Below are 24,518 nucleotides of genomic sequence, written 5' to 3'. Positions count from 1 at the left end.
GAATATTCTGTTGACCCAGAATAATTTGTTAAAGAGAAAAATCTTTTTTTACTGTACTTCAATGTCCCCTTTGTCATAAATCAAGTAACTGGACAAGTGTTAGTCTATGTCTGGAATTTCTATTCTATACTGGCTTTATCTCTCTCTTACAAATACACACTCTTGTAATTACTATAGCTTTGTTTGCTAGTGTAGCCTTCCAGTTTTAGATTCAAGGTCACCTTAGGTATTCTTGGCCCTCTGTGTCTCCCTATAAATTCTGGAAGTACCCTGTTATTTACCCACACACACATCTGCTGACATTTTGATTGGGCTTATAATAATCTATAAACTAACTTGGGGAGAAGAGGTAATATTGAGTCTTCTAATCCATGAAGTGGAATAGACTTTTATTTGCTTAGTTACTCTTATGATGCAGCAAATGCTTTGAGAGAAGAACTAATGCAGAATGGTTGGCTCAGTTCAATGAGTTCTCCTTCTCTCAAGGGTCTTGAACCTTCAAGTCCTGGTTACTTAGTAGTTCATCAACACCTTCAAATACAATACAAGTCACAGACATCTATACAAGATGTCAATACAAGGATAGACATCTAGATATAAAAACCATGTTGACAGATACATTAATTCTTCAAGCATGACCAGAGTGATCTTCCTAAATCATATATATCATTTCAGCCTTAAAGACAACTGAAAGTAAAAGAAGATTTACATTTCATAGTCCACTGCTGAATTCTCCAGTTAGGAGCAGATGCTCTGAATCAGGCTACATGGACAGAAATCCAGGCTCCATCACTGATTGATGCTAGCTAGGAGACCTGGGACAAATTACTGTTTAATCCTTAGTTCATTCATCTGTGACATGAGGATAACTGTCTGATAGCACATTTCTGGTGCATGGTGAACACACAGAGTGACTGTGCGGGGACCTATCCCTGCATTTTTAGTCTTCTCTTCCATAGTCTTCCAGAAGAAGAGCTGTTACTCACATAAAGATGATGTTAATATGAAAATAAGCTTAAAAATGCACCCTATTTTTACAACCAGAGAAATTAAAATAATTTATTAAAAATATCTATAGCATCTAAATCCCCCATGCCCGCAGAGAACATGCACATAAGTATTGATAAGACTATGATATTGAGAGATTATTTTTAGCAATTAAAAGGTAATAATAATAAACATGAAAAAATATATACATTCCATAATCTCCAACCTTTGTGTCTATAATCTGATGTTTTTAAAGGATATTGAGGCTTGCTAAAATCACAAAGTAGCAAGACTGTATTGTTTAAATTAAATAAAACAAACAAAAAATAAAAATCCTGCAATTTATTGCCATGTATCTAAAAAGACCACTACCCAACTTGTTGTAAATGTTATCCATTTTCTCAGTTTTATATTTCTGTCTGTAATTGCTAGATTCATAATTACTACCAAACAAAATTACTTCTTGAGAAATGGATACATATGATGTATCATGTCTTCTGTATATATTTGGGTTCTTTTCTGGCCTATTTTCCCATGTTTGAGATTTCTACTCTTACTAGATATATTTTTTCATGTTTATTATTATTACGTTTTAATTGCTCTCTCAATATCATAGTCTTATCAATACTTCTGTGCATGTCCTCTGCTGGCATGGGGGATTTAGATGCGATAGATATTTTTAATAAATTATTTTAATTTTTCTGGTTGTAAAAATAGGATGCATTTTTAAGCTTATTTTCATATTAACATCATCTTTGTGTGATTAATTCTTAATCTATTATTAGCTTTTTCTCCTTCCTTGTTGTCATCTTATCCCATTTGTTCTTTTCATTAAAACCTCATCGTTGTCTCCCTTTTGGCAGAGACATTTTAGCTTTGCATATTCTAAGTAGGTGATATTATCTAGCGTTATTTCTTACATACTAAATACTGCATTAATTTATCACCTCTAAGCAACTGGGCTGATACTGTTGCCTTATTTTTTCGACTCCTATTGTCTTAGTTAAGGCTGTTACAACAAATTGCCAGAGACTGGATGTCTTAAACAACAAACACTTATTTCTCACAGTCCTGGGGCTGGGAAGTCCACAATCAAGGTGCCAGAAGATCTGGCATGTGGTGAGAGCCAGCTTCCTGGTTTGCAGATGGCTAAATTCTTGTTGTCTTCTCCCTTGATGGAGAGCAGAGAGACAGGAAGCAAGCTCTGTCCCATCTCTTTGTCTAAGGACACTAAGTCCATTCATGACAGCAGAACCTCTCCAGCTACCATCACGTTGGGGTTAAGATTTCAACAACTGAAATGGGAAGTGTGAAAGGGACACAAGCATTCAGTCTGTAACACTGAAGGTTTGATGTTAAAATCCCTTCTTGACTTACAATGATGGTTTCACTATCTGGTACTTAATTGTTGGCTTTTGGGGATATTTGCCAGACCTGCTAATTTAATGGATTAGTTGTCTCATATGAACAAAGCTAGTAGAGGTGATGGAATTCCAGTTGAGCTATTTCAAATCCTGAAAGATGTTGCTGTGAAAGTGCTGCACTCAATATGCCAGCAAATTTGGAAAACTCAGTGGTGGCCACAGGACTGGAAAAGGTCAGTCTTCATTTCAATCCCAAAGAAAGGCAATGCCAAACTACTGCACAACTGCACTCATCTCACACGCTAGTAAAGTCATGCTCAAAATTCTCCAAGCCAGGCTTCAGCAATATGTAAACCGTGAACTTCCAGATATACAAGCAGGTTTTAGAAAAGGCAGAGGCACCAGAGATCAAATTGCAAACATCGCTGGATCATGCAGAAAGCAAGAGTGTTCCAGAAAAACATCTATTTCTGCTTTATTGACTATGCCAAAACCTTTGACTGTGTGGATCACAATAAACTGTGGAAAATTCTGAAAGAGAAGGGAATACCAGACCACCTGACCTGCCTCTTGAGAAACCTGTATGCAGGTCAGGAAGCAACAGTTCGAACTGGACATGGAACAACAGACTGGTTCCAAATAGGAAAAGGAGTACGTCAAGGTTGTATATTGTCACCCTGCTTATTTAACTAATATCCAGAGTACATCATGAGGAACGCTGGGCTGGATGAAGCACAAGCTGGAATCAAGATTGCCAGGAGAAATATCAATCACCTCAGATATGCAGATGACACCACCCTTATGGCAGAAAGTGAAGAGGAACTCAAAAGCCTCTTGATGAAAGTGAAAGAGGAGAGTGAAAAGGTTGGCTTGAAGCTCAACATTCAGAAAATGAAGATCATGGCATCTGGTCCCATCACTTCATGGGAAATAGATGGAAAAACAGTGGAAACAGTGTCAGACTTTATCTTTTTGGGCTCCAAAATCACTGCAGATGCTGATTGCAGCCATGAAAATAAAAGACGCTTACTCCTTGGAAGGAAAGTTATGACCAACCTTGATAGTATATTAAAAAGCAGAGACGTTACTTTGCCAACAAAGGTCCATCTAGTCAAGGCTATGGTTTTTCCCGTGGTCATGTATGGATGTGAGAGTTGGACTGTGAAGAAAGCTGATCGCTGAAGAATTGATGCTTTTGAACTGTGGTGTTGGAGAAGACTATTGAGAGTCCCTTGGACTGCAAGGAGATCCAACCAGTTCATTCTAAAGGAGATCAATCCTAGGTGTTCATTGGAGGGACTGATGCTAAAGCTGAAACTCCAATACTTTGGCCACCTCATGCGAAGAGTTGACTCACTGGAAAAGACTATGATGTTGGGAAAGATTGGGGGCGGGAGGAGAAGGGGACGACAGAGAGTGAGATGGCTGGATGGCATCACCGACTCGATGGACATGAGTTTGAGTGACCTCCGGGAGTTGGGGATGGACAGGGAGGCCTGGCGTGCTGTGATTCATGGGGTCGCAGAGAGTCGGACATGACTGAGTGACTGAACTGAACTGAAGCCTATTATTAAATTGATTTTTAAAAATCAGTTGATATCAAGGATTCACAACATGATCATGCATCCTACAATAATAATGGCATCACTGACTCGATGGACATGAGTTTGAGTAAGCTCTGGGAGTTGGTGATGGACAGGGAAGCCTGGTGTGCTGCAGTCCGTGGGGTTGCAAAGAGTCAGACACAACTGAGTGACTGAACTGAACTGACAATAATAATAATAACCACAATAGCAATAATAATAAATCTGAATGTTTATTACATGCCCAGCCCTAAATGCTCTGTGTACAACATCCAATTTAATCCTCCTGAGGTCAGTATCACTAACACATTCTTCATATGACAGCACCAACGCAGACACTAAGTGGCAGAGTGTGATTCAAACCCACGTCCTTCTGACCCCAGAGTCTGCGCTCTGCTCTGTTTAATACTAGCTCCACATGACCCAGCTGCCTTTCATTAACGCTGACAATTGGCTAAGCTCATCAACTGTGGCCTTGACTTCATGCATGACTCTTCTGTTTATTCTGTTTTACCCTATAAAACCTTCCAGCATTTCTTTCAAGCATATAAAATAAAAATAAATCTAATGGGAATTTTTATGACAAGAATCAAAATAAAAATTCAGAGTGTCAGGTCACACCATCATTTGAACTATATTTTAAAATCCACACAAATGTGTAGACTTCCTCATGTTTAAAATCATTTCATGTATGTACTTGACTTTCCTTTAAATGTTTCCCTGTGCTGTTTGACATGTAGGTGCCTGGAGGTTTAGTTAACCAGAGAGAGAGAGAGAGAGTTACATGTCACTGTTTTAGAACTTGTGTTCCACCTTCTGGGAGCAAAGGAGGAGATGATGAGAACCCTGAGTAGCACATGTGTCCCAGTCCCCAGACTTGTGCCACCAGATAGATCCCTAGATGAAAGAGCAGTTGTTGGAGGGCTGTGTGAAAGTGGCCACCTCACCCATCTGGGCCTCAGCCTCCCAGGCAGAGGCCACACGTGTCCCGGTGCACACTGTGGCTGCCCCCTCGGTCCCACGTGGCCTGTGACTAGCCAGAGCCTAGGTTCTTGAACAGAAAGTCCTCTTCTAGCCCTTCTCCTTCCTCAGAACTGAGCTCCTCCTGGCTGACCATTAGGCTCCTGTCGTTGCTAAATTTCATCCTCAGGGTTTCATTCCACCCTGTCCATGTGATTATGAGTTTCTATAATCCAGTATTCTTGCTTTCTTTTTCATCTTCAAATCTGTAAGATGCATTTTCAACATCTTCACATAGATTTTACTTGCAACATTCAATAGGTCCAAAGATGGAGTTTAGAAGCATAGAAAAATCCTCCCTGCAGGTTTAGCCTGAATGCCTGAATAATTAACAGGTTATGGAGACACTTGTGCTTTAAAAAAAAAAACTCAGCAAGAATATGTTGCTTTCCTATGCCAGAGTCCCCCCTGGTATAGCTCTCTGGGGACTCTTTTTTAAATTAATTATTTATTTTTATTTGTTACTGGTTTGGGTCTGAGTTGCAGCACAGGGGATCTTTCATTGTGATGTGCTGGGCTTCTCTCTGATTCTAACAGATGAGCTCTCTAGCACATGGGCTTAGTTGCTCCACAGCATGTGGGATCTTAATTCCCTGACCAGGGATCAAACCTGTTTCCCCTGCATTGAAAGGCAGATTCTTAACCTTTACTGGACCACCAGAGAAGTCCCAGGACTCTTTTAAGGTGACTGTAAAGCTTCCATGCTGGCTCATACAGTAAAGAACCTGCCTGCCAAAGCAAGAGACCTGGGTTTGATCGGGAAGATCCCCTGGAGAAGGGAATGGCTACCCATTTCAGTATTCTTGCCTAGAGAATTCCATGGACAGAGGAGCTTGGTGGGCTATAGTCCATAAGGTCACAAAGAGTCAGACATGACTGAGAGACTTTCACTTTAAGCAATATTTGGGCTTCCCTGTAGCTCAGCTGGTAAAGAATCCACCTGCAATGCAGGAGACCCTGGTTTAATTCCTGGGTTTGGAAGATCCACTGGAGAAGGGATAGGCTACCCACTCTAGTTTTGTTGGGCTTTCCAAGTGGCTCAGTTGGTAAAGAATCTGCCTGCAATGTGGGAGACCTGGGTTCAATCCCTGAGTTCAGTCTCTGGGTTGGGAAGATCTCTGGAGTAGAGAAAGGCTACATACTACAGTATTCTGGCCTGGAGAATTCCATGGACTGTATGTCCATGGAGTCGCAAAGAGTCAGACACGACTGAGGGACTTTGACTTTAAGCAATATTCAGGCATTTCTGGGCCTTCTGGATATGGGGGGACTTCCCAGGTGGCACTAGTGGTAAAGAGCCCACCTGCCAATGCAGGAGACTCAAGGGAGGCATGTTCAATCCCTGGGTCAGGATATCCCCTAGTGAAGGAAATGGCAACCCACTCCATTATTCTTGCCTGGGAAATCCCCATGGACAGAGGAGCCTGGCAGACTACAGTCCATGGGGTCGCAAAAAGTCAGACACGACCGAGCACAAGACAGAGAGAGCTGGAGATGGGACCATCCAGGAGCACCAAAATTTTGCCCATATTTTAATACCTCCCTTATTCTTCTGGAACTTAGCAGAGCTAGAAACCGGCTTTGTATTTTTTCCCTTCGTTTTTGCCATTCTCAGATTAAGGAGAATTTTATCCATAATGACACATTCTTCTAAATCGCTGTCATTCTCTTATTCTCAGCTTTGTTTCAGAGCCTTTTATAATGCATGTTCATCAGAGAGACCACAGGGGTAGCTATACTCATTTGCTTAAATTTCTGTAAGAATGGTGTAGGCAAAAAGGATCACTATCCACCACTGACGTTTAGCCTTTGCTTCTTGGGTCCACTTTCCCTCTCTCTCTCTCTTTCTGTCAACTCTGCTTGGACCACTATGCCACAATTATGCCTGGTACTTCCAGATCTTCCAGGTGAATTTAAGAGAAATACTAGTCTTCTCTCCACTCCTTTAACTCACCAAGCTATTTCCTGCCTTGGGGCCTTGGCATGTGCTACCCCTCTGTTTGGAACACTCTCTGTCTTCCATCTCTACCGGACATACATTTCCCCACTGCAGCTTCATCCTTCATCTGCCTCCTCTCTCCTCTCATCCTTCAGGTCTCTGATTTCCTGTCCCTTTTTCAGAGGGTCTTTTCCAGCCAGAATGCCCCTCCTCCAGTCTAAATGACATCTTCTATCACTCTCAATCATATCATGGTGTCCTTTTCCATCACACCTTCTATCACATTTCCCATTATACATACCTTCATGTTTATGTATTTCATACCCAGCTTTCCTGCTTTTTCTCTAAGCCCCATGAGGTCAGAGGTGGTGTGCTTCCATTGGAACTGCACACCCAGCTCAAGGCACTAAAAAGCCCACAATCATTATTTAACTGGATGAATGAATAAATGATCAGATGCTGACTATTCTAGGAACATTTTCCTAGATGACAGAAGAAAACAACAAACTTGAAAATTCAGGACCTGAAGAGTTTAGAGAATTCTCTGTGTTAATTTTACTGTCAAGCCTAATTAGCCTGCCTAGGTTGTCATGTGACAGAAACTAGTGCTAGGGTAACGGACCATCCCAGTTTGCTCAGGGCTGTCTTATCTGTAGCACAGCAAGTCTCTTACACTAGGGGACATTTCAGTCCCAGCATAACCCAGATGGGTGGTTGCCCAACCTAACACAGTCCATATCTTAACCCCACCTGAGATAAGAGAATAACAAATTTTTCTGACCTCCAAATGTTTTCTTTCAGTACCAAGAATGATTAATTGTTGTGGCCTGTCTAAGTGTGCAAACATCTTCTCTTCTCCTTAAATGCTAAGACACATGTTGACTGGAAACAAAATCTGGGCCTGGGCTCTTATTTTGGTTGGTGTATTAAACTCGGTGACCATATATTTTGCTTTTGCCTGGAGTGGCTATTGCTAAATATGGTACTATTTTTTATGTTGAGCTGTATAGGCTAACATTTTTCTTCTTCCATATATTGTTAAGATCTTTTCTTCCCACACTAATTGTGTGTGTGTGTGTGTGTTGGTTGCTTCAGTCGTCTCCAACTCTTTGTGACCCCGTGGACGTGTGTGTGTGTGTGTGTGTGTGTGTTGGTTGCTTCAGTCATCTCCAACTCTTTGTGACCCCGTGGACTGTATGTAGCCCGCCAGGCTCCTCTGTCCATGGAATGGAGTAAGTTGCATTGTCCTCCTCCAGGGGATTTTCCCAACCCAGGGATCAAACCTGGGTCTCCTTCTTTGCAGGCAGATTTTTTACCACCTGAGCCACCAGGGTAGCCCTCCAGGTGTCCCCTTATTTGGGTTTGTCTTTGCAGGTGTTGTTGAGTTGTTTCTATGATACATCTTCAGGAACCATATTGTTGTGAAATTTTTTCTTCATTTTCTTCTTCTTTTCCTTCTATTTTATTTTTCACTTCCTTCAGATTCACCTGTACCTTAGAGAGCATTTCTGCTCTGCCAATCTTCAGGGCCCTCTCTTGTTTTAAAGCACAGTTTATGGAATTTCTTGGGTTTTCCTGGCTTTACCCTCATCCGCAAACCTGTTTTCTGTTTCTTCCCATTGGCTAGAAATGATTTCCAGTTTGCTGATTATTGTTTCTAATGTTCTTTTTGTAATTCTTTGAAGACTCTGATAATACAGAGGGGTTGATTCAAAATCTTCCTGTTCCTACATTTCTGAGAAATATTTTGTAAACCATTTCTTTTCTCTGACCTTCCTGTCTGCTTCCATTTTATTCCATCTTATAATAGTAATCACTAATAATACCACTTGACGGTGTCTTCTTTCATTTAGTTGCCTTTTTTTCTTTCCTGGATTAATTTGTTAACTAGTAAACTATTTTATCTTTATGGGTTTACCTGCCTTGTAACTCAGCAGCCTTCATGAGTCCTCCTCTGTTTGAGTTTTAATAGAGTTCTGTTTTTACAGGGGGAACCCCAAAAATCTGATTGCAAGGGCTTGTAATTCACTCTCACCTTGACTTTCCATTTTTGCCACTTAGAGTTGGTTATTAAGACAGAGTCCATGGCAACACCGTCCACCAGGTGCTGTCTTCTCTGGACTTTAGACATGGAGGTTCAGGGCAGCCTCACCTTTGTGAATCCAGACTCATAAAGTGATGTGATGTGATATGATATAGAGTCTATCCAGGACTTGGGGGAAAAAAAATTCTATAAGTAGTTATCTGAAGATCAGTAAACAGGAGCTCTGTGTGATAAGGTGCAGAAGAGAAGTGTTCGGCTACCAGAAGGAGTGTTTCTAGCTCATGAATAATCAAATCAATAGGAAAATATTAATAACCAAAATATCCTGCAAACACAACAGACTCAAGTTTGATGGGGCCTCCTTAAAACATGCCAAACACCATTTTCATTGACTTCAAGAAACACACACTCAGGAAACCTTCAGTAATGAGGAGCTTATTGGGTGGATGTAGTAGCTACTCTGAGCCAGTGCTCACCTTGTCTGTCTGTCTGTCTCTCTCTCTCCTGGGGTTCTGCCTTCTCTTCTCTTGGCCTCTCCCACTCAGCTGTCCCAGGCAGAGACAATCTGATAGGACCAGACGATTGGCATTCAGTAGGAGTTTCTCTGTAGGCAGCCTTTAGCTCCAGCTGGTCCAATCCAAACAGCAGAACTTGTTCTGCTCAAAGCATGAAGCTTTTATAAACCATGAAAAAAAAGTTGCTAAGAGGCTACTTTACTTGGAAGGGAACTGCATAACTGGCACCTTAGAGGCTGTGTAAGGAAAAAAGTAAGAGTATGAACAGCTGATAAACAAACAAACAAACTAGAAGTTCTGGCTAAGTTAGAAAGGAAGTAGAAGAGACTTCTGGATTTTTCCTGTGACACTTACTGCTATCTTTCATCTCCATGCCTTTTGCTTTGACGCATGAGGTTGAATTAAAAAGTCAATGTTTGTATATCTTTGCCTTACAAAAATGGCTCTTTCACTAACTTTCTTTTAATATCTATTACTTGAAATGCCATAGGCTTCTTCTGCCAATTTCTGTATCCAAATCCCACCTATCCTTTAAGGCCCAATTCAAATGCCAATTCACCATGAACCCCCTCACCCCACCTTGAGTCTTCCAGCTAAAAGGAACCATGCTGCCCTCCCAAGTCTCTGAATATTAATTTACCAGGACCCTAATCACCATCCACATTGTATCGTAGGTGTTCTTCTACATGACTGATTTCAACTTCTAACCATGAGCATCATCTTTAAGCCTACCTCCCATTTTCCCCAACATCAACTAGCACCTCATCTAGCACAGACTAGGGGCTTATGGAAGGCAGAGTAATGATTCACAAGGTACCTTACTTGGTAAAAGGGAATCAAGGCTTCATATGCAATTACAGTTGCTAATCACCTGAACCCGAGAGAGGAAGTTCATCCAGATGGGCCCAATTTAATCACAGACATTCTTGAAAGTGGAAGAAAAGCCAGAAGAGCCAGAGTGATACAATGTCAGAAGAACTCAATCTTCCATGGCTGGCTTTGAAAATGGAGGAAGGGACTATTAGGCAAGAAATGCAGGCAGCCTATAGAAACTGAAGTCAAGGAAACAGATTCTTCTTCCCTAGTGAAAGTCAGTCATGTCTGACTCTTTGTGACCCCATGGACTATACAGTCCATGGAATTCTCTAGGCCAGAATACTGGAATGGGTAGCCTTTCCCTTCTCCAGGGCATCTTCCCAACCCAGGGATCGAACCCAGGTCTCCCGCATTGCAGGCAGATTCTTTACCAGCTGAGCCACCAGGGAAGCCCTAGAGAGGCCAGAAAGAACACAGCCCTGCCAACACCTTGATCTCACCCACTGAGACCCATGTCTAACTTCTGACCTACAAAACCATAAGATAATAACTTTATGTGGTTTGTGGTAATTTGGTATAACTAGCATAGAAAACAAATATGAAGTTTTTATTTCTAAACAAGAATTAACTCAAATTTCATAGAACCTTACATTTAGAAGATTTTTCTTTATTTATGGAGATAAGTAGGAATGGAAATCTTTCTTTTCATTAAAACACACATTCATAATTATATTTTTTAAAATATTTGAGAAAGAAGAAAGATCATTCATAACCTCACCCAGGTGTAACTGCTTTCATCTTTTTCTTCTTTTCCATACCTGATCACAGGCACATACAATTTTACACTGAAATAACAGCATTTGTAGCAGAAATCTAATTGTATATTCCGTTACATTTGATACTGTTTAATAAATGTTTTCATAGTTCTGTGTGGTCCTCAAAATTGTCATTATAACCTTGTATTTTAGTAAGCTGGGATCCTAGAATTTAATTTCATTCCTATTTGGTGGGGTCATTGGGTTCTTTCAAGTATATTTCCTTACATTTAGATAAAATACTAGAATTAATAGTTGTCTTCATTGAGGCTTTTGTTTCTGTTATTTGTGGGGCAAATTTCCATAATTGAGATAACTGAGAGAAAGAGTCAGAGTGGTGGTTATGGCTCTAGACAACATCACTGGGGTGATTCGAAGAAGGCTGCAGGAAGCTCACCAGTTCCACAACTATCTTGGTCAGCATTTGGGGCTTATCATAATTGTTTACATTGCACTGCTTTTGATTCCTAGTCAGAATTAACATGTATCCACTTGCTATATTTCATTAGCTATATTATTATTAAGCAAAATATGCTTACAGCTTTGGTTCATTTACCTACCAGGGACTTGATTGTTTTCACTATAAATAACACTTTAAAAACATTCTTAATGCAATTCTCAACTTTCTCTCAAATTTATATATACATATATATGTTTTGTCATTTAGTCTGCTTTTCTAAGTTTGTGGTGGTTGTTGTTTAGTGGCTCAGTTGTGTCTGACTCTCTGTGACCCCATGACTGTAGCCCACCAGGCCCCTCTGTCCATGGGATTTCCCAGGCAAGAATATTGAAGTGGATTGTCATTTCCTTCTCCAGGGGATCATCCCAACCCAGGAATGGAACACAGGTCTCCTGCATTTCAGGTAGATTCTTTACCAACTGAGCCACCAGAGAAGTCCTTTTAAGTTTAGTTATTCAACCAAACCAACACATCAACAACAAAATGAAACAACTTATATGCTATCTAAATTCTATGTAGTAGGCAAGGCAATCAGAATAAATTTAAAAATTTGAGTATTGTATGAACAACCTGTTATGGTGGTTTTAATTTTAATCTGATAACTGGCTACATAACTTATTAATAACAATTAATTATTTGTGGCAAATTTTTGGTAGCTCATTTAATTTTCCTTTATCTCCCAACAAAGCTATAATTTGAAAATGAGCAAAAACCTTAAAATCAAATCAAGGAAAACCAAACTCTATTTCTTAACATTTTTTTCTGTTTACAAAAATAACCTGTTTATTTTATTAAATTTAAAATAGTAGAAAAGAAACTTAAATTCTTTCAACTCTGATCTCATCACCCAGAAATAATTCCTAGCTATACATGAGTTTCGGAGAAGGCAATGGCAAGCCACTCCAGTACTATTGCCTAGAAAATCCCATGGATGGAGGAGCCTGGTGGGCTGCAGTCTGTGGGGTCGCTGGGGGTCAGACGCGACTGAGCGACTTCACTTTCCCTTTCACACATTGGAGAAGGAAATGGCAACCCACTCCAGTGTTCTTGCCTGGAGAATCCCAGGGACGGGGGAGCCTGGTGGGCTTCCGTCTATGGGGTCGCACAGAGTCGGACACGACTGAAGTGACTTAGCAGCAGCTTAGCAGCAGCATACATGAGTTTGCGTGAACTCCGGGAGTTGGTGATGGACAGGGAGGCCTGGCATGCTGTGATTCATGGGGTCGCAAAGAGTCAGACACGACTGAGAGACTGAAATGAACTGAACTGAACTGAACTGATGGAGTTCATATATTGTAATAGTTGTTTAGTCACTAAGTCATGTCCGACTCTTTGTGACACCATGGGCTATATCCCACAAGACTTGTCTGTCCATAGGATTTTCCAGGCAAGAATACTGAAGTGGGTTTCCGTTTCCTTCTTCAGGGGATCTTCCCAACCCAGGTATCAGACCCGTGTCTCTTTATGTTTCCTGCATTGGCAGGCAGGTTCTTTACCTCTAGCACCAGCTGGGAAGCCCCTCTAAAAATTTAAAGTGACAGAAAATAATTTTTAAATAAATGAATTTCAGCTCTGATCTCATCACCCAGAAATAATTCTTGCTAAGGTGAGGTCTCTTTCAGTCTTTTTGTCAAGTGTGTGTGTAACTACATACAAATTTCAACAAAAATTTGATTATACTATTTTGCATCATACTATTTTATCACTTAGTATTTTATATGATTATTCTATTTCATTAAATACTTTTTAAGTAGCCATATAATTGAATAGCATAGTCTACATGGGCTAATTGGGCTGTACTTTAGAAGCAGTTCAAACTCCTAGGAAGTTCGAAGGAAGTCTTCTCATTCCTTAGTGGAAGGATGAGTCCAGTTTTTCAGCCCCTAGATCTGAGATCGAGTTCATGGAGCCTCCCAGGAGCAGCTGACAACAGAAGAGCGCCTCTTGTGTAGAACCAAAGCTCTCCCCATGGATCCACTATGTCACGCACCCTTGTCCACCTCCTAGAAGTCCACACACATTGTGTTCCAAGGCATTACTTTTTAGGAGATGTTTTCCTCTTGTTTCTGCAGCTGTTTTTAATCACGAGCTTTGGGTACCACATCCCAAGGAAACCCTGGCAGAGACAAAGGTGTAAAGATGGAAGAGACAAGGCACTTATCAAAACCATCTTAGACACCCTGTTTACGGAAAGGGAACCTATCCACTTCACATATATTACTGGGATGTGACAAAAAAGCAGAGGAGGCAAGGCCAGACAAACTTGGTGTCAGTCCCCACACTGCCATTTAATTGCCAGCTGGGGGACCTAGGGAAAATCCCTTAATTGAACTTTAATCTCCTCCTCTGTACAAAAATAAATACACCAGTAAATTATGAGGGTTAAATGTTTATGGAAAACCACTTTGTAAATTATAATGAACATTCCTGTGCCTTCAGAAGAGAGGAGGAAGGAACTTCTAGGGCTTTCTTCTTCGCCTCTATTTTCCATTCATTAGTAATAGTGTTAGTTGCTCAGTTGTGTCCAGCTCTTTGCGACCCCATGGACTGACACTCACCAGCTCCTCTGTCCATGGAATTCTTCAGGCAAGGAAGCCCTTCCATTCATTATACTTTCACAAATTATCAGCAACAAAATGAAACGTGTGTGTGTGTATCTGAAACTCTACAAAGGAGATTAGATAATTCAGAAGGAATTGAAGTTTTGAGAAAAGTCATCCTATGAGCTGTAACAAATACCCAAAATACAGTGGACCAAAACAAAAGTTTTGTTGCAAATGGGAACATCCAACACAGGGGTTTCTGGTTGGTGGACAGTCTTTCAGGGACCCAGGCTCCTTCCATATTGTGGCCCTGTCCTCATCCCCTGCATGCAGCCAGCAGGTTAGAAAATAAAGGAAGGCATACATCTACTTCTTAACTGCCACAGCGAGAAAGTGACACCCATCAATTCTACTTACATTCCATTGGCAAGAATCCACTCCATAGCAAAAGAAGCTGAGAAACACAGCCTGAGCTTGGTGGGCAGCTATCCAGCCTGCAATATAGATTAATATAATTAATAGAAGGAAACAAATGCAAGAAAAGATACCAAGATGAAGCACTGCCTATAGTTCTGGTCTACAAGTCAATGATATCATTTTCTTTGTAATCTCGTAGTCTTATTTACCGCATACTCTTTTATAAGCATATAGTCGTACCAACTATTGAAATATAGTTGGTTTGGTCTCCCCAGGTGGCTCAGTGGTAAAGAATCCACCTGCCAAGCAGGAGACACAGGTTCAATCCTTGGGTCAAGAAGATATGCTGGAGAAGGAAATGCAACTCACTCCAGCATTCTTGCCAGAGAAATCCCGTGGACAGAGGAATCTGGTGGGCTACAGTCCATGGGGTCGCAAAAGAGTGGGACACAACTTAACAACTAACCACAGCAACATAGTTGGTTTACAATAGTATGTTAGTTTCATGTGTACAGCTTAGTGATTCAGTTATTTTTTCTGATTATATTACATTACAGGTTATTACAAGATATTGAATGTAAGCCCCTGGGCTATACAGTAAACCCCTGTTGCCTACCTGTTTTATGTATGCTGCTGCTGCTGCTAAGTCACTTCAGTCGTGTCAACTCCATGTGACCCCATATACGGAAGCCTACCAGGCTCCCCCGTCCCTGGGATTCTCCAGGCAAGAACACTGGAGTGGGTTGCCATTTCCTTCTCCAATGCGTGAAAGTGAAGTCGCTCAGTCGTGTCCGACCCTTAGCAACCCCATGGACTGCAGCCTATCAGGCTCCTCCATCCATGGGATTTTCTAGGCAAGAGTACAGTAGTTTGTTAATCCCATACTCCTAATTTGCCCCTCCCCCTCCTCTTTGGTAACCATAAGTTTGTTACAAGACTGTATGTGTATGAGTCTGTTTCTGATTTGTGTGTAGATCCATTTGCATTAATTTTTAGATTCCACATACATTTTGTGGAATATTTGTCTTTCTCTGGGTGACCTACTTCACTGAGTACAATATTCTCTAGATCCATCCATGTTGCTGAAAATGGCAATATTTCATTCTTTTTATGGCTCAGTAATATTCCATGGTATATATACCATATCTTCCTAAGCCAATCATCGGTCATTGGGCATATGGGTTGTTTCCATTTCTTGGCTATTGTAAACAGTGCTGCTATGAACACTGGAGTGCATGTACTACTTCAAATTAGAATTTTCATTTTTTTCCGGATATATACCCAGGAGTGGGATTGCTAGATCATACGGTCACTCTGTTTTTAGTTTTTCAAGGAGCCTCCATACTGTTTTCCATAGTGGCTGCACCAATTTATATTCCCACCAACAGTGTAGGAGGGTTCTCTTTTCTCTCCACATTCTCTCCAGCATTTATTATTTGTAGACTTTACAGGATACTATTATGGTCTTGTTTATGAGGGTCATCAGAGGAAGACTACCTTGGTTTATGTATTTGTTTGTTGATTTTTCATTCACTCAAAAAGTATTAGTCAAGTACCTCTTATGAGCAAGTAACCTCTACCCATGAAAAGCTACACACTGAAGCCTGTGCTCTCCCTTTGTTCTGAAAACTTCGAGAAGAGCTGTTATGCCCAAACGCCTCTGTCCCATTCTAATACTGAAAAAGATTTCCAAGTCAGCCTGCTGATTCAGATATGGCCTCTGCCTCTTATAGTTATGTGGCCTTGGGCTGTTGTCTAGCTTCTCTGGGCTCCTGCTCTCTTATTTGTAAGAAGAGGATGCATGAAGGAGTGCCTGTAATGCTCTTAGCACAGTGCCTAGAACACAGTGAGGGCCCCACACATATTGTCTCTATGACCATCACCACCACACCTTCCTCAATACACCCTACACTGTCGACTGTAACAACCTCTGCTTGAATGTGCAGTTTGGGGAACTGGGCGAAGAATTTGTTATTCAAATAAATAACTTTTCCTGAATGCACTAGCTGTGAAATCTGCCAGTGAGGCTGTGCGAAGTGTGATTATTTCGATGATGGGAAATTGGAAAGAGAATGTTCTAAATTGTGGCTTGCCAATCCTTTTCATAGAGAAATATAATATTAATAGATATCATTTATTAAATACCCACTTGTGTGAAAAATGCTAAACTGGGTTCTTTACATATTCACTTTAATTCCCACAGTAACCCTGTGAAGCAGGTGTTACTGTCACCTAGTTTACAGAATGAACATCCATGACACTGAAGACGAATATCAGAGGGGCTTTAATTTGCCCAAAGTCACACAGTTGGTAAATAGAAGAGTCAGGATTTGAGCCCAGGTGTGTCCAGCTCCAGGTCTATTCTCTGCCCAAGGGGAACCCCACTTCCCTGGTTCCTTTAATGCAGCTCTTTCTTGAACACGTGAGGAGAGTCACATTATTTACATGACACATCATTGTTTTCAAATTCCATGCTCTCTCATAAGCCTCATACTACCCTGTGAAATAAACAGGGCAAGGATTACCATCCACCCTGGACAGTAAAGAGAAACTGAGACTCAAGGAGCTTCTCTGTGTTGTGTGAGAGAGTGGGTAACAATAATAGCAAACATTTCCTGAGCATCAGCTACCTACATGCCTGGCATGGTGAGAAGCACTTTGTATACATTTCTCACTGAGTGCCTTTAAAACTCCAAGAGATGAGTGCCTTTATTATCTCTACTCTGCACAAGCAGGAACTGACACTGAAATATTAGAACCCTGAGACAACCAACTAGAATGCAATGGAAAAGACAAAATTGAAACATGTTTCAAACCTAAAGAGACTGAGAAATTCTGTTTCCCATGCTCTCTGACTGGAAAAAAAAACAAGTCATCCATCCATCCAGTATTTCCTGAGCATCTACTCTGTGATATGCGGCAGTACCCAGGCAGAAAATGGCCCTGCTCCAGTGGAGTGACAGCTTAGTAGGAAAAGATGGATAATAAACAAGAAAACAAATTGGTAAATAATATACCTTCTGACAGATACACTGTTATGGAGGCCATGGAACAGGTTAAAGGGGTAGAGGATGACAGGGAGCAACACGTTTAGATAAAGTGGTGATATATAGCCAAGTGTCCCCCACATTTTGGGCTCCAAAATCACTGCATACGGTGACTGCAGACATGAAATGAAAAGACACTTGCTCCTTGGAAGGAAAGCTGTGACAAACCTAGACAGCATATTAAAAAGCAGAGATACCACTTTGCCGACAAAGGTCCATATAGTCAAAGCTATGGCTTTTCCAGTAGTCATATATGGATGTGAGAGTTGGTCCATCAAGAAGGCTGAGCACCAAAGAACTTATGCTTTTGAATTGTGCTGGAGAAGACTCTTGAGAGTCCCCAGGACTGCAAGATCAAACTAGTCAATCCTAAAGAAAATCAACTCTGAATATTGGAAGGACTGTTGCTAAAGCTGAAGCTCTAATACTTCGGCCACCTGATGCAAAGAGCCAACTCATTGGAAAAGACCCTGATGCTGGGAAAGACTGAGGGCAAAAGGAAAAGGGGGAAGCAGAAGATGAGATGATTGGATTTGAGCAAACTCTGGGAGATATAGTGGAGGGCTAAAGGAGCCTGGTGGGCTGCAGTCTATGGGGTTGCAAAGAGTCAGACATGACTTAGTGACTGAACAACAACAAATCCCACATCCAGCCATGCACCTCTTGGGGGAAGGCTTCCCAGCTCAAGAAAGCATGAGTGTGTTGTCTTTGAGGAGTTTGGAGGAGAGTAAGGAAGCTGGAGTGGCAATAGATATATTTAGAAACAGAGAAACAATAAAGACAGGAACACAGAGTAAGAATCATAGGAAAGGGTGGCCAGGTGTCACTCAGGAATGGAGATGAAAACATCCTCAGTTCAGTTCAGTTCAGTCGCTCAGTCGTGTCCGACTCTTTGCGACCCCATGAACCACAGCACGCCAGGCCTCCCTGTCCATCACCAACTCCCGGAGTTCACTCAAACTCATGTCCATCGAGTCGGTGATGCCATCCAGCCATCTCATTCTCTGTCGTCCCCGTCTCCTCCCGCCCCCAATCCCTCCCAGCATCAGAGACTTTTCCAGTGAGTCAACTCGTCGCATGAGGTGGCCAAAGTATTGGAGTTTCAGTTTTAGCATCAGTCCTTCCAGTGAACACCCAGGACTGATCTCCTCTAGAATGAGGAAAACATCCTAAATTACAAATATTAACAAATAAAATCCAAGAGTATATTTTAAAAATACAGTGTATCCAAAATGAGCTTATCAAAGGGGCAAAAGGCAGTTCAATATTAGAGAAACTAATCCTGTAATTTATTACAGAGATGAAGTAACATTATCTCAATAAATACAAAAAAGATTCAATAAAATTCAACATTCAGAATTAATTTTTTTTAATCTCAGTAAGTCAGAAATGGAATGTTAAGTTCTCAACATAAAAAAAGGATACCTATTAGAAATCATCAATAATAAAATACTTAGTGGTGAAATCTCAGAAGCATTCCCACTAAAGATAACGACAAGACAAAAGTGGTTGCAAACACTGATACTAGATATTATTGTCCCAAAGGTCAGAAGACAAGGAAAAGAGGGACATAAAGCTTGAAAAGGAAAAATAAAAGTTCACTCTTTAAGATAATATGACTGCCCACCTAAAAAATTCAAGGGAATCAGTTGAAAACTACTAATATTAGGACTAGTAAGAAAGTTCAAAACTATGGGTATATACATCATAAACCTAATCCAGTAACTTGCCTATATACTAGTATTAATTAAATAATTTTAGAAGGATTCAATTTATAACAAAAAACATAAAATTCCTAGAAAACAAATATAATTTTTAAATGTTTAAGATCTATTTGAAGATAAAATAACATGAAAACCTTTTAAATATCTGAAGTTTTAAAACTGATTAGGAAGACTTAGCATTGAAAATATACTGATTTACCCATCAGTGCAATTCCAGTCTAAATTAAGCATTTTTCATTCAGGTCTTATTCTTCCAGATGTCAAAATACACTTAAGCTATAATAATTAAACTAGCCTAATATTGGTGCGAGTACTGATGAATAGATCAATGGAACAGATTAATAAACCAAGAAACAAACCTGATTATATGAAAAGGAACTATACGATAAAGGTGGTAGTTCAAATTACTAGAGAAACTATGGACTAATCCACAATTGAGACTGGACCAATTATCTATTCATTTGGGGGGAAAATTAAGTTAGATTCCTTACTTGCACCATTCATCCACAGAAAATAACCCTCAGATGAGGTTTAAAGAACAAAACTATTAAAATATTAGAAGAAAATATAGATGAATAGTTTTTATGAATTTAGAATATCAGGGTCTTCCTAAGAAAGAGACAAAAATCTAGAAACTATAAAAATTTCATAGATTTATGCTCATAAAATATATAATATTCTGTCAGTCAGAATATACCATAAATCAGGTTATAAGATGAGCCAAGTTTAAAAGACTGAGGAAAAATATTTACAACACACTTAACTGGTAAAAGATTACTATCCAGAACACAGAGAATTCTAACAAAGCAGAAAGAAAAAGACAATTAACAAAGTAAATTGTAAAAGTCTATAAAGGAAATAGACAATTGACAGAAAATTAATAACATACAATAATCATGCAAAGCTGCATTCGTCAGGGAAAAGAATTATCTAACAAAAAGTAAAAAAAAAAAAAAAAAAGATAGATACCAAGTGTTGGCAAAAACGTGGAGAAACTTTCTCGTATACACTACATATGCAGACTGGTGAAGCCAGTTGATGCATGCCATTTGAAAACATCACTGAATCTTAAATGTACATATCAACAGACCCAACTATTCTATTCCTAAGACTCTTCCACAAAAAAAAAAAAAAAAATAGTTGTTTGTGTGCCCCACACAACTCACTGTACAAGTTTTTGTACATGGATCCAAGAATGTTCATCACAGTATTGTGTGCAGTATCAAGAAAATAAAACCCTAACCTACTATTAATAGGGAGGGGAATAATTAAGTAAATTATGGCCTACCCATTCCTCAGAAAGCAGAGTGCATTAGCGATATGGCAGTAGGAAGAGTGCCACAAGATATTACTTAGTGAAAAAAGCAGGCAGCAAAAATATATGATTAATACATGAACATGTGTAAAGGCTCCAAGAGGGGAGACAGGTATCCACCACACTTCTTCCAGGCGTGGGGAGAAGTGGGGAAAAGGGACCTCACCTCCTTTGCTATATCACATCTGACTCTTTTAGCTCTTTTACAAAAAGAATTGAATTGTATCATTTGAATAATAAAGAACATCTTAAAGCATGCATTACATATCATCACTCCAACTATGTAACTGGAGGATGGGATAAAAGAGAAAGAGAAAGCGGTGTATTGCAGGTCCACATCTCAGGGCGTCAGGTTCCAGGCCTTGAGATTCAGACCCAGGGATGGCAAGAAAGGGAGGAAGGGGTACAAATTGTCTAGAAGGCTCAGATGATTCCCCCTTGGTCCTGGGTGGATCTGCTTCAGTGTCACAGGTCAGTGAGCCTGCTCCCCATCTGACCTATCTAGGATACCCCCAATTCTTCATTCTCACAAGATTCTTTAAGATGCCTTCCTATCATTTATGACATCGGCTTGCATACTCCTTGTTATATGTAGCTCTAGGATTTGAACTAAGGTATCTGGTCAGGCTTTCTCGGGACAGGTCTTCCTCAGATACTTCAATTTCCTGGTTTACCACCCCCACCTGCAAACCACCCTTGCCCCAGTCAGCACAGCTGGAAAAAAACTTTAACTTATATTATAACCTCAATACATGGTAGCCAATAAATCATTCCTTAAATAATTACAAGCCTGCAGGAATCAATATTTAGGACTCCAGAATAAAATTCTGAATTGCAAAGTCACTATTCAGTTCAGTCGCTCAGTCGTGTCCGACTCTCTGCGACCCCATGAATCACAGCACGCCAGGCCTCCCTGTCCATCACCAACTCCCGGAGTTCACTCAAACTCATGTCCATCGAGTTGGTGATGCCATCCGGCCATCTCATTCTCTGCCGTCCCCTTCTCCTCCTGACCTCCCTCCCAGCATCAGAGTCTTTTCCAGTGAGTCAACTCTTCGCATGAGGTAGCCAAAGTATTGGAGCTTCAGCTTTAGCATCAGTCCTTCCAATGAACACCCAGGACTGATCTCCTTTAGAATGGACTGGCTGGATCTCCTTGCAGTCCAGGGGACTCTCAAGAGTCTTCTCCAGCACCACAGTTCAAAAGCACCAATTCTTCGGCGATCAGCTTTCTTCACAGTCCAACTCTCACATCCATACATATTACCATTATTAAAATAATTAGTGTGCATAATATTTCGCATTATCAAGCTTTTTCAATTGATTATTCAAGTGACCTTTACAGTAACCCTGTGAACTGTACAAGATAGGAATTATTTTCCCATTCTGTATGTAAGTCAGAAAATTGAGGCCTGTAAAGGGAATGTGATTGCCAAGATCCCATCACTAATAAGAGGCAGAGCCAAGACTGAATACAGGCTTTTGGATTCTAAAACATGTGCTCTTTCTACATAAATCCAGCTCAATGCAAAATAATCAGTAATAGCACATTTATGCAAACTCTCACCTGGTAAATTTAATGCTCACGAGCATTGTCCCTAACCCAGAAATGAGGAAACCTAATGCCTGAGCCAGCCCCCAAACCAGCTCCCTTAGAGTCTCAGCTCTGGGCCCAGCCTTCATTCTAGAAGCCTTTGCCTCAGTAAATTGTTCCCAGTCCGACTCAATGGCTTCTCTGCCCCAGCAGACTAGAAATAGAGAATTGAGCGGGTGGTAGTGGGGGCAGGAGGAACCTTTGAGTCGCAAGCTGTGCTGTTCTCTTTGTTTTTACTCAAACATGAATCTTTGTTCTACGATGCAAATTTTGAGAAGTTGATGCCAATCTGCTCTGAACAAAAGAATTTTGGTCTGAAAAAACAAAACTTGAGATGGGAAGTCTGGCTTTCCTAGTTGCGCTTTTGAGCATCTGCCTCTACCCAACACCCCCCCACATTGGGTCTCTCCCAAAGGTAGGCACGAACTTTGAGGAAAACTTCTTGGGTTGCTTACCAGTTACAGAAGACAGGGAAAGAACAGGGTGCTATATTCAAGGTTACTAAAATAAATATCCTCACAACGCTTAGGAAGTTGAACCAGCTAACCCCAGCTAGGCCTTCCCTAGACACCTCAGAGATCTTAGGGTACTTGCTTTCAATGGGGATTCATCAAAGGCTTGACCTTTTACTTCTTCCAAATGGAGTTTCCCATTGGCTTTATACCAATACTGTTGTATTTATGATATTATTTTAAGTATATGTATTAAGCAAATAATTATTCAACTAAAGTGTACTTTTTTCATGTTTTCTTCTAATGTTCAGCCATACACCCAAAAAAGGTAGAAATGAACCAAATTTTTATTCTGCTAGCTTACATAAGCATTTGTGCCTATTGGTGTGTAGATTTTCTAATCATTTTAATAGCTGTATAATATTTAATTCATGGTTATATCTCAATTTACTTAATATTCTATTGTTGGCATTGAATCTATTAATTTTATTGAAACTACAAATAATGCTTCTATGAGCATCTTTATCTTCTATTGAATGATTTACTTGCTCTAAAATCCCAGAAGGGAAAGTATTGGATTGAAGGACATGAATACTATTATAGTACTTCCTAGGATCACAGGATCATGAAAACCATTATCTTTACCAACAACTGATACTAAACTCCATCAATTATGTTTTGGGAAACTGAGTCACCGGCATAGCCGGGGCTGAAGTCATGGCCTCTTGACTCTAAGGCCTTTTCCATGAGTTCAACTTATTGTATCTGCTTGAGGAGTAAGGCGGCTCAAATCTGAGAACCTGTTCTCTAAACAACTAACCTCCAAAGTGCTTTGGTTAGCCCGGGTACATATGTAGACTGCAGCCTTCTTGGGAGACTTCATACTTACTCATTGTGCACTAAATATTCAGCAAAATGTGAAGGTTTGTGAATCATAGGGGCCTGGGGGCAGTGAAGAGCAAGGAGACAGGTCACAGCTTGCACCTCCTCTCCAGCTACCCTCTGTCACTTCACTCTTCAAAGTGTGGCACAGACCAGCAGCATCAGCATCACTTAGAAGCGGGTTAGAAATGCAGAATGCCAGGGCAAACCCCAGACCTTCTGAATCACAACCTAAGATTCAGTACCTTACTTCCCAAGCTCCCTAAGTGACTTGTAGGCATCACACATTAACATTTGAGAATATTAATCTAGAGCACTCATAGAGAAAAAGAGCATTATTTAATATTTTTCTGGTGATAAAAGTAATGAAAACTCATTGTGGAATATGTGGAAAATGTTCCCTCACCCTACTCCAAGGCTCTAAGAAGGAGTGAGGAGGAAGATGGCTTGAACAGGAATGTAGTCAGGCTCTTGCACATAGTGAAAGCAAAGACTCTCCCAGTTCTTCTTGTAATTAAGTTCTTCATGGCAGCAGCCATCCTAAATCCAGTGTGACTGGCCTGGGGTAGAGTAGGCTGCCAACTGGTGACAGATAGACCATGGAGAAAGTGGCAAACACAACTCTGAATAATAACATGTAGCACTTACAACTTTGCAGGTAGGAGCAGTTTTTCAAACTATGGGGCAGGTAGGAAAACATTTCTCTTCTTCCCCAAGACTTTCATCTGGACTGACCATGGGAACTGGAGAGGAGTGCTGGGTGGGAGTCTCTGGGGAGCTATCCAGACCAGACAGTTCAGGTCGTGGAGGGCAAGGGACTTTGGAGGGGAGGGCAGGACTCCGGATGGGGTTCCCAAGATGGGGGAGATCTGAAGAGTTGTGAAAGGATTGGGGTGCTTTTAGAAAGGAGAATAAAGAGGAGCAAGGATAGGAAATGAGATGTGTTTACCTTTCCCTGAAGATGGGAAAAGCAGAGACTGAGCAGCAGGGGGTTCATCCCA

At 40.6% G+C, this 24,518-nt stretch overlaps 2 long non-coding RNA genes across 3 annotated transcripts in view; one reads left to right on the top strand and one right to left on the bottom strand.

The window, feature by feature from the left end:
* LOC129556862 (uncharacterized) overlaps positions 1 to 24,518 on the top strand; it is a 622,407-nt gene that overhangs the window by 533,453 nt on the left and 64,436 nt on the right. The window lies entirely within an intron of this gene.
* Positions 1 to 24,518, bottom strand: part of LOC148777355 (uncharacterized) — a 71,085-nt gene that overhangs the window by 38,108 nt on the left and 8,459 nt on the right. The window contains exon 2 of the long non-coding RNA XR_016037859.1: positions 14,504 to 14,580. This is a non-coding gene — a long non-coding RNA (uncharacterized LOC148777355). The remainder of the gene's footprint in view (positions 1 to 14,503; positions 14,581 to 24,518) is intronic.

The sequence above is a fragment of the Moschus berezovskii genome, chromosome 7, assembly GCF_049115385.1.
Source record: "Moschus berezovskii isolate FMDL1 chromosome 7, NW_MosBer_1.0, whole genome shotgun sequence".
Taxonomy (NCBI): Eukaryota; Metazoa; Chordata; class Mammalia; order Artiodactyla; family Moschidae; genus Moschus; species Moschus berezovskii.
This window is presented reverse-complemented; position numbering and strand designations above follow the sequence as displayed.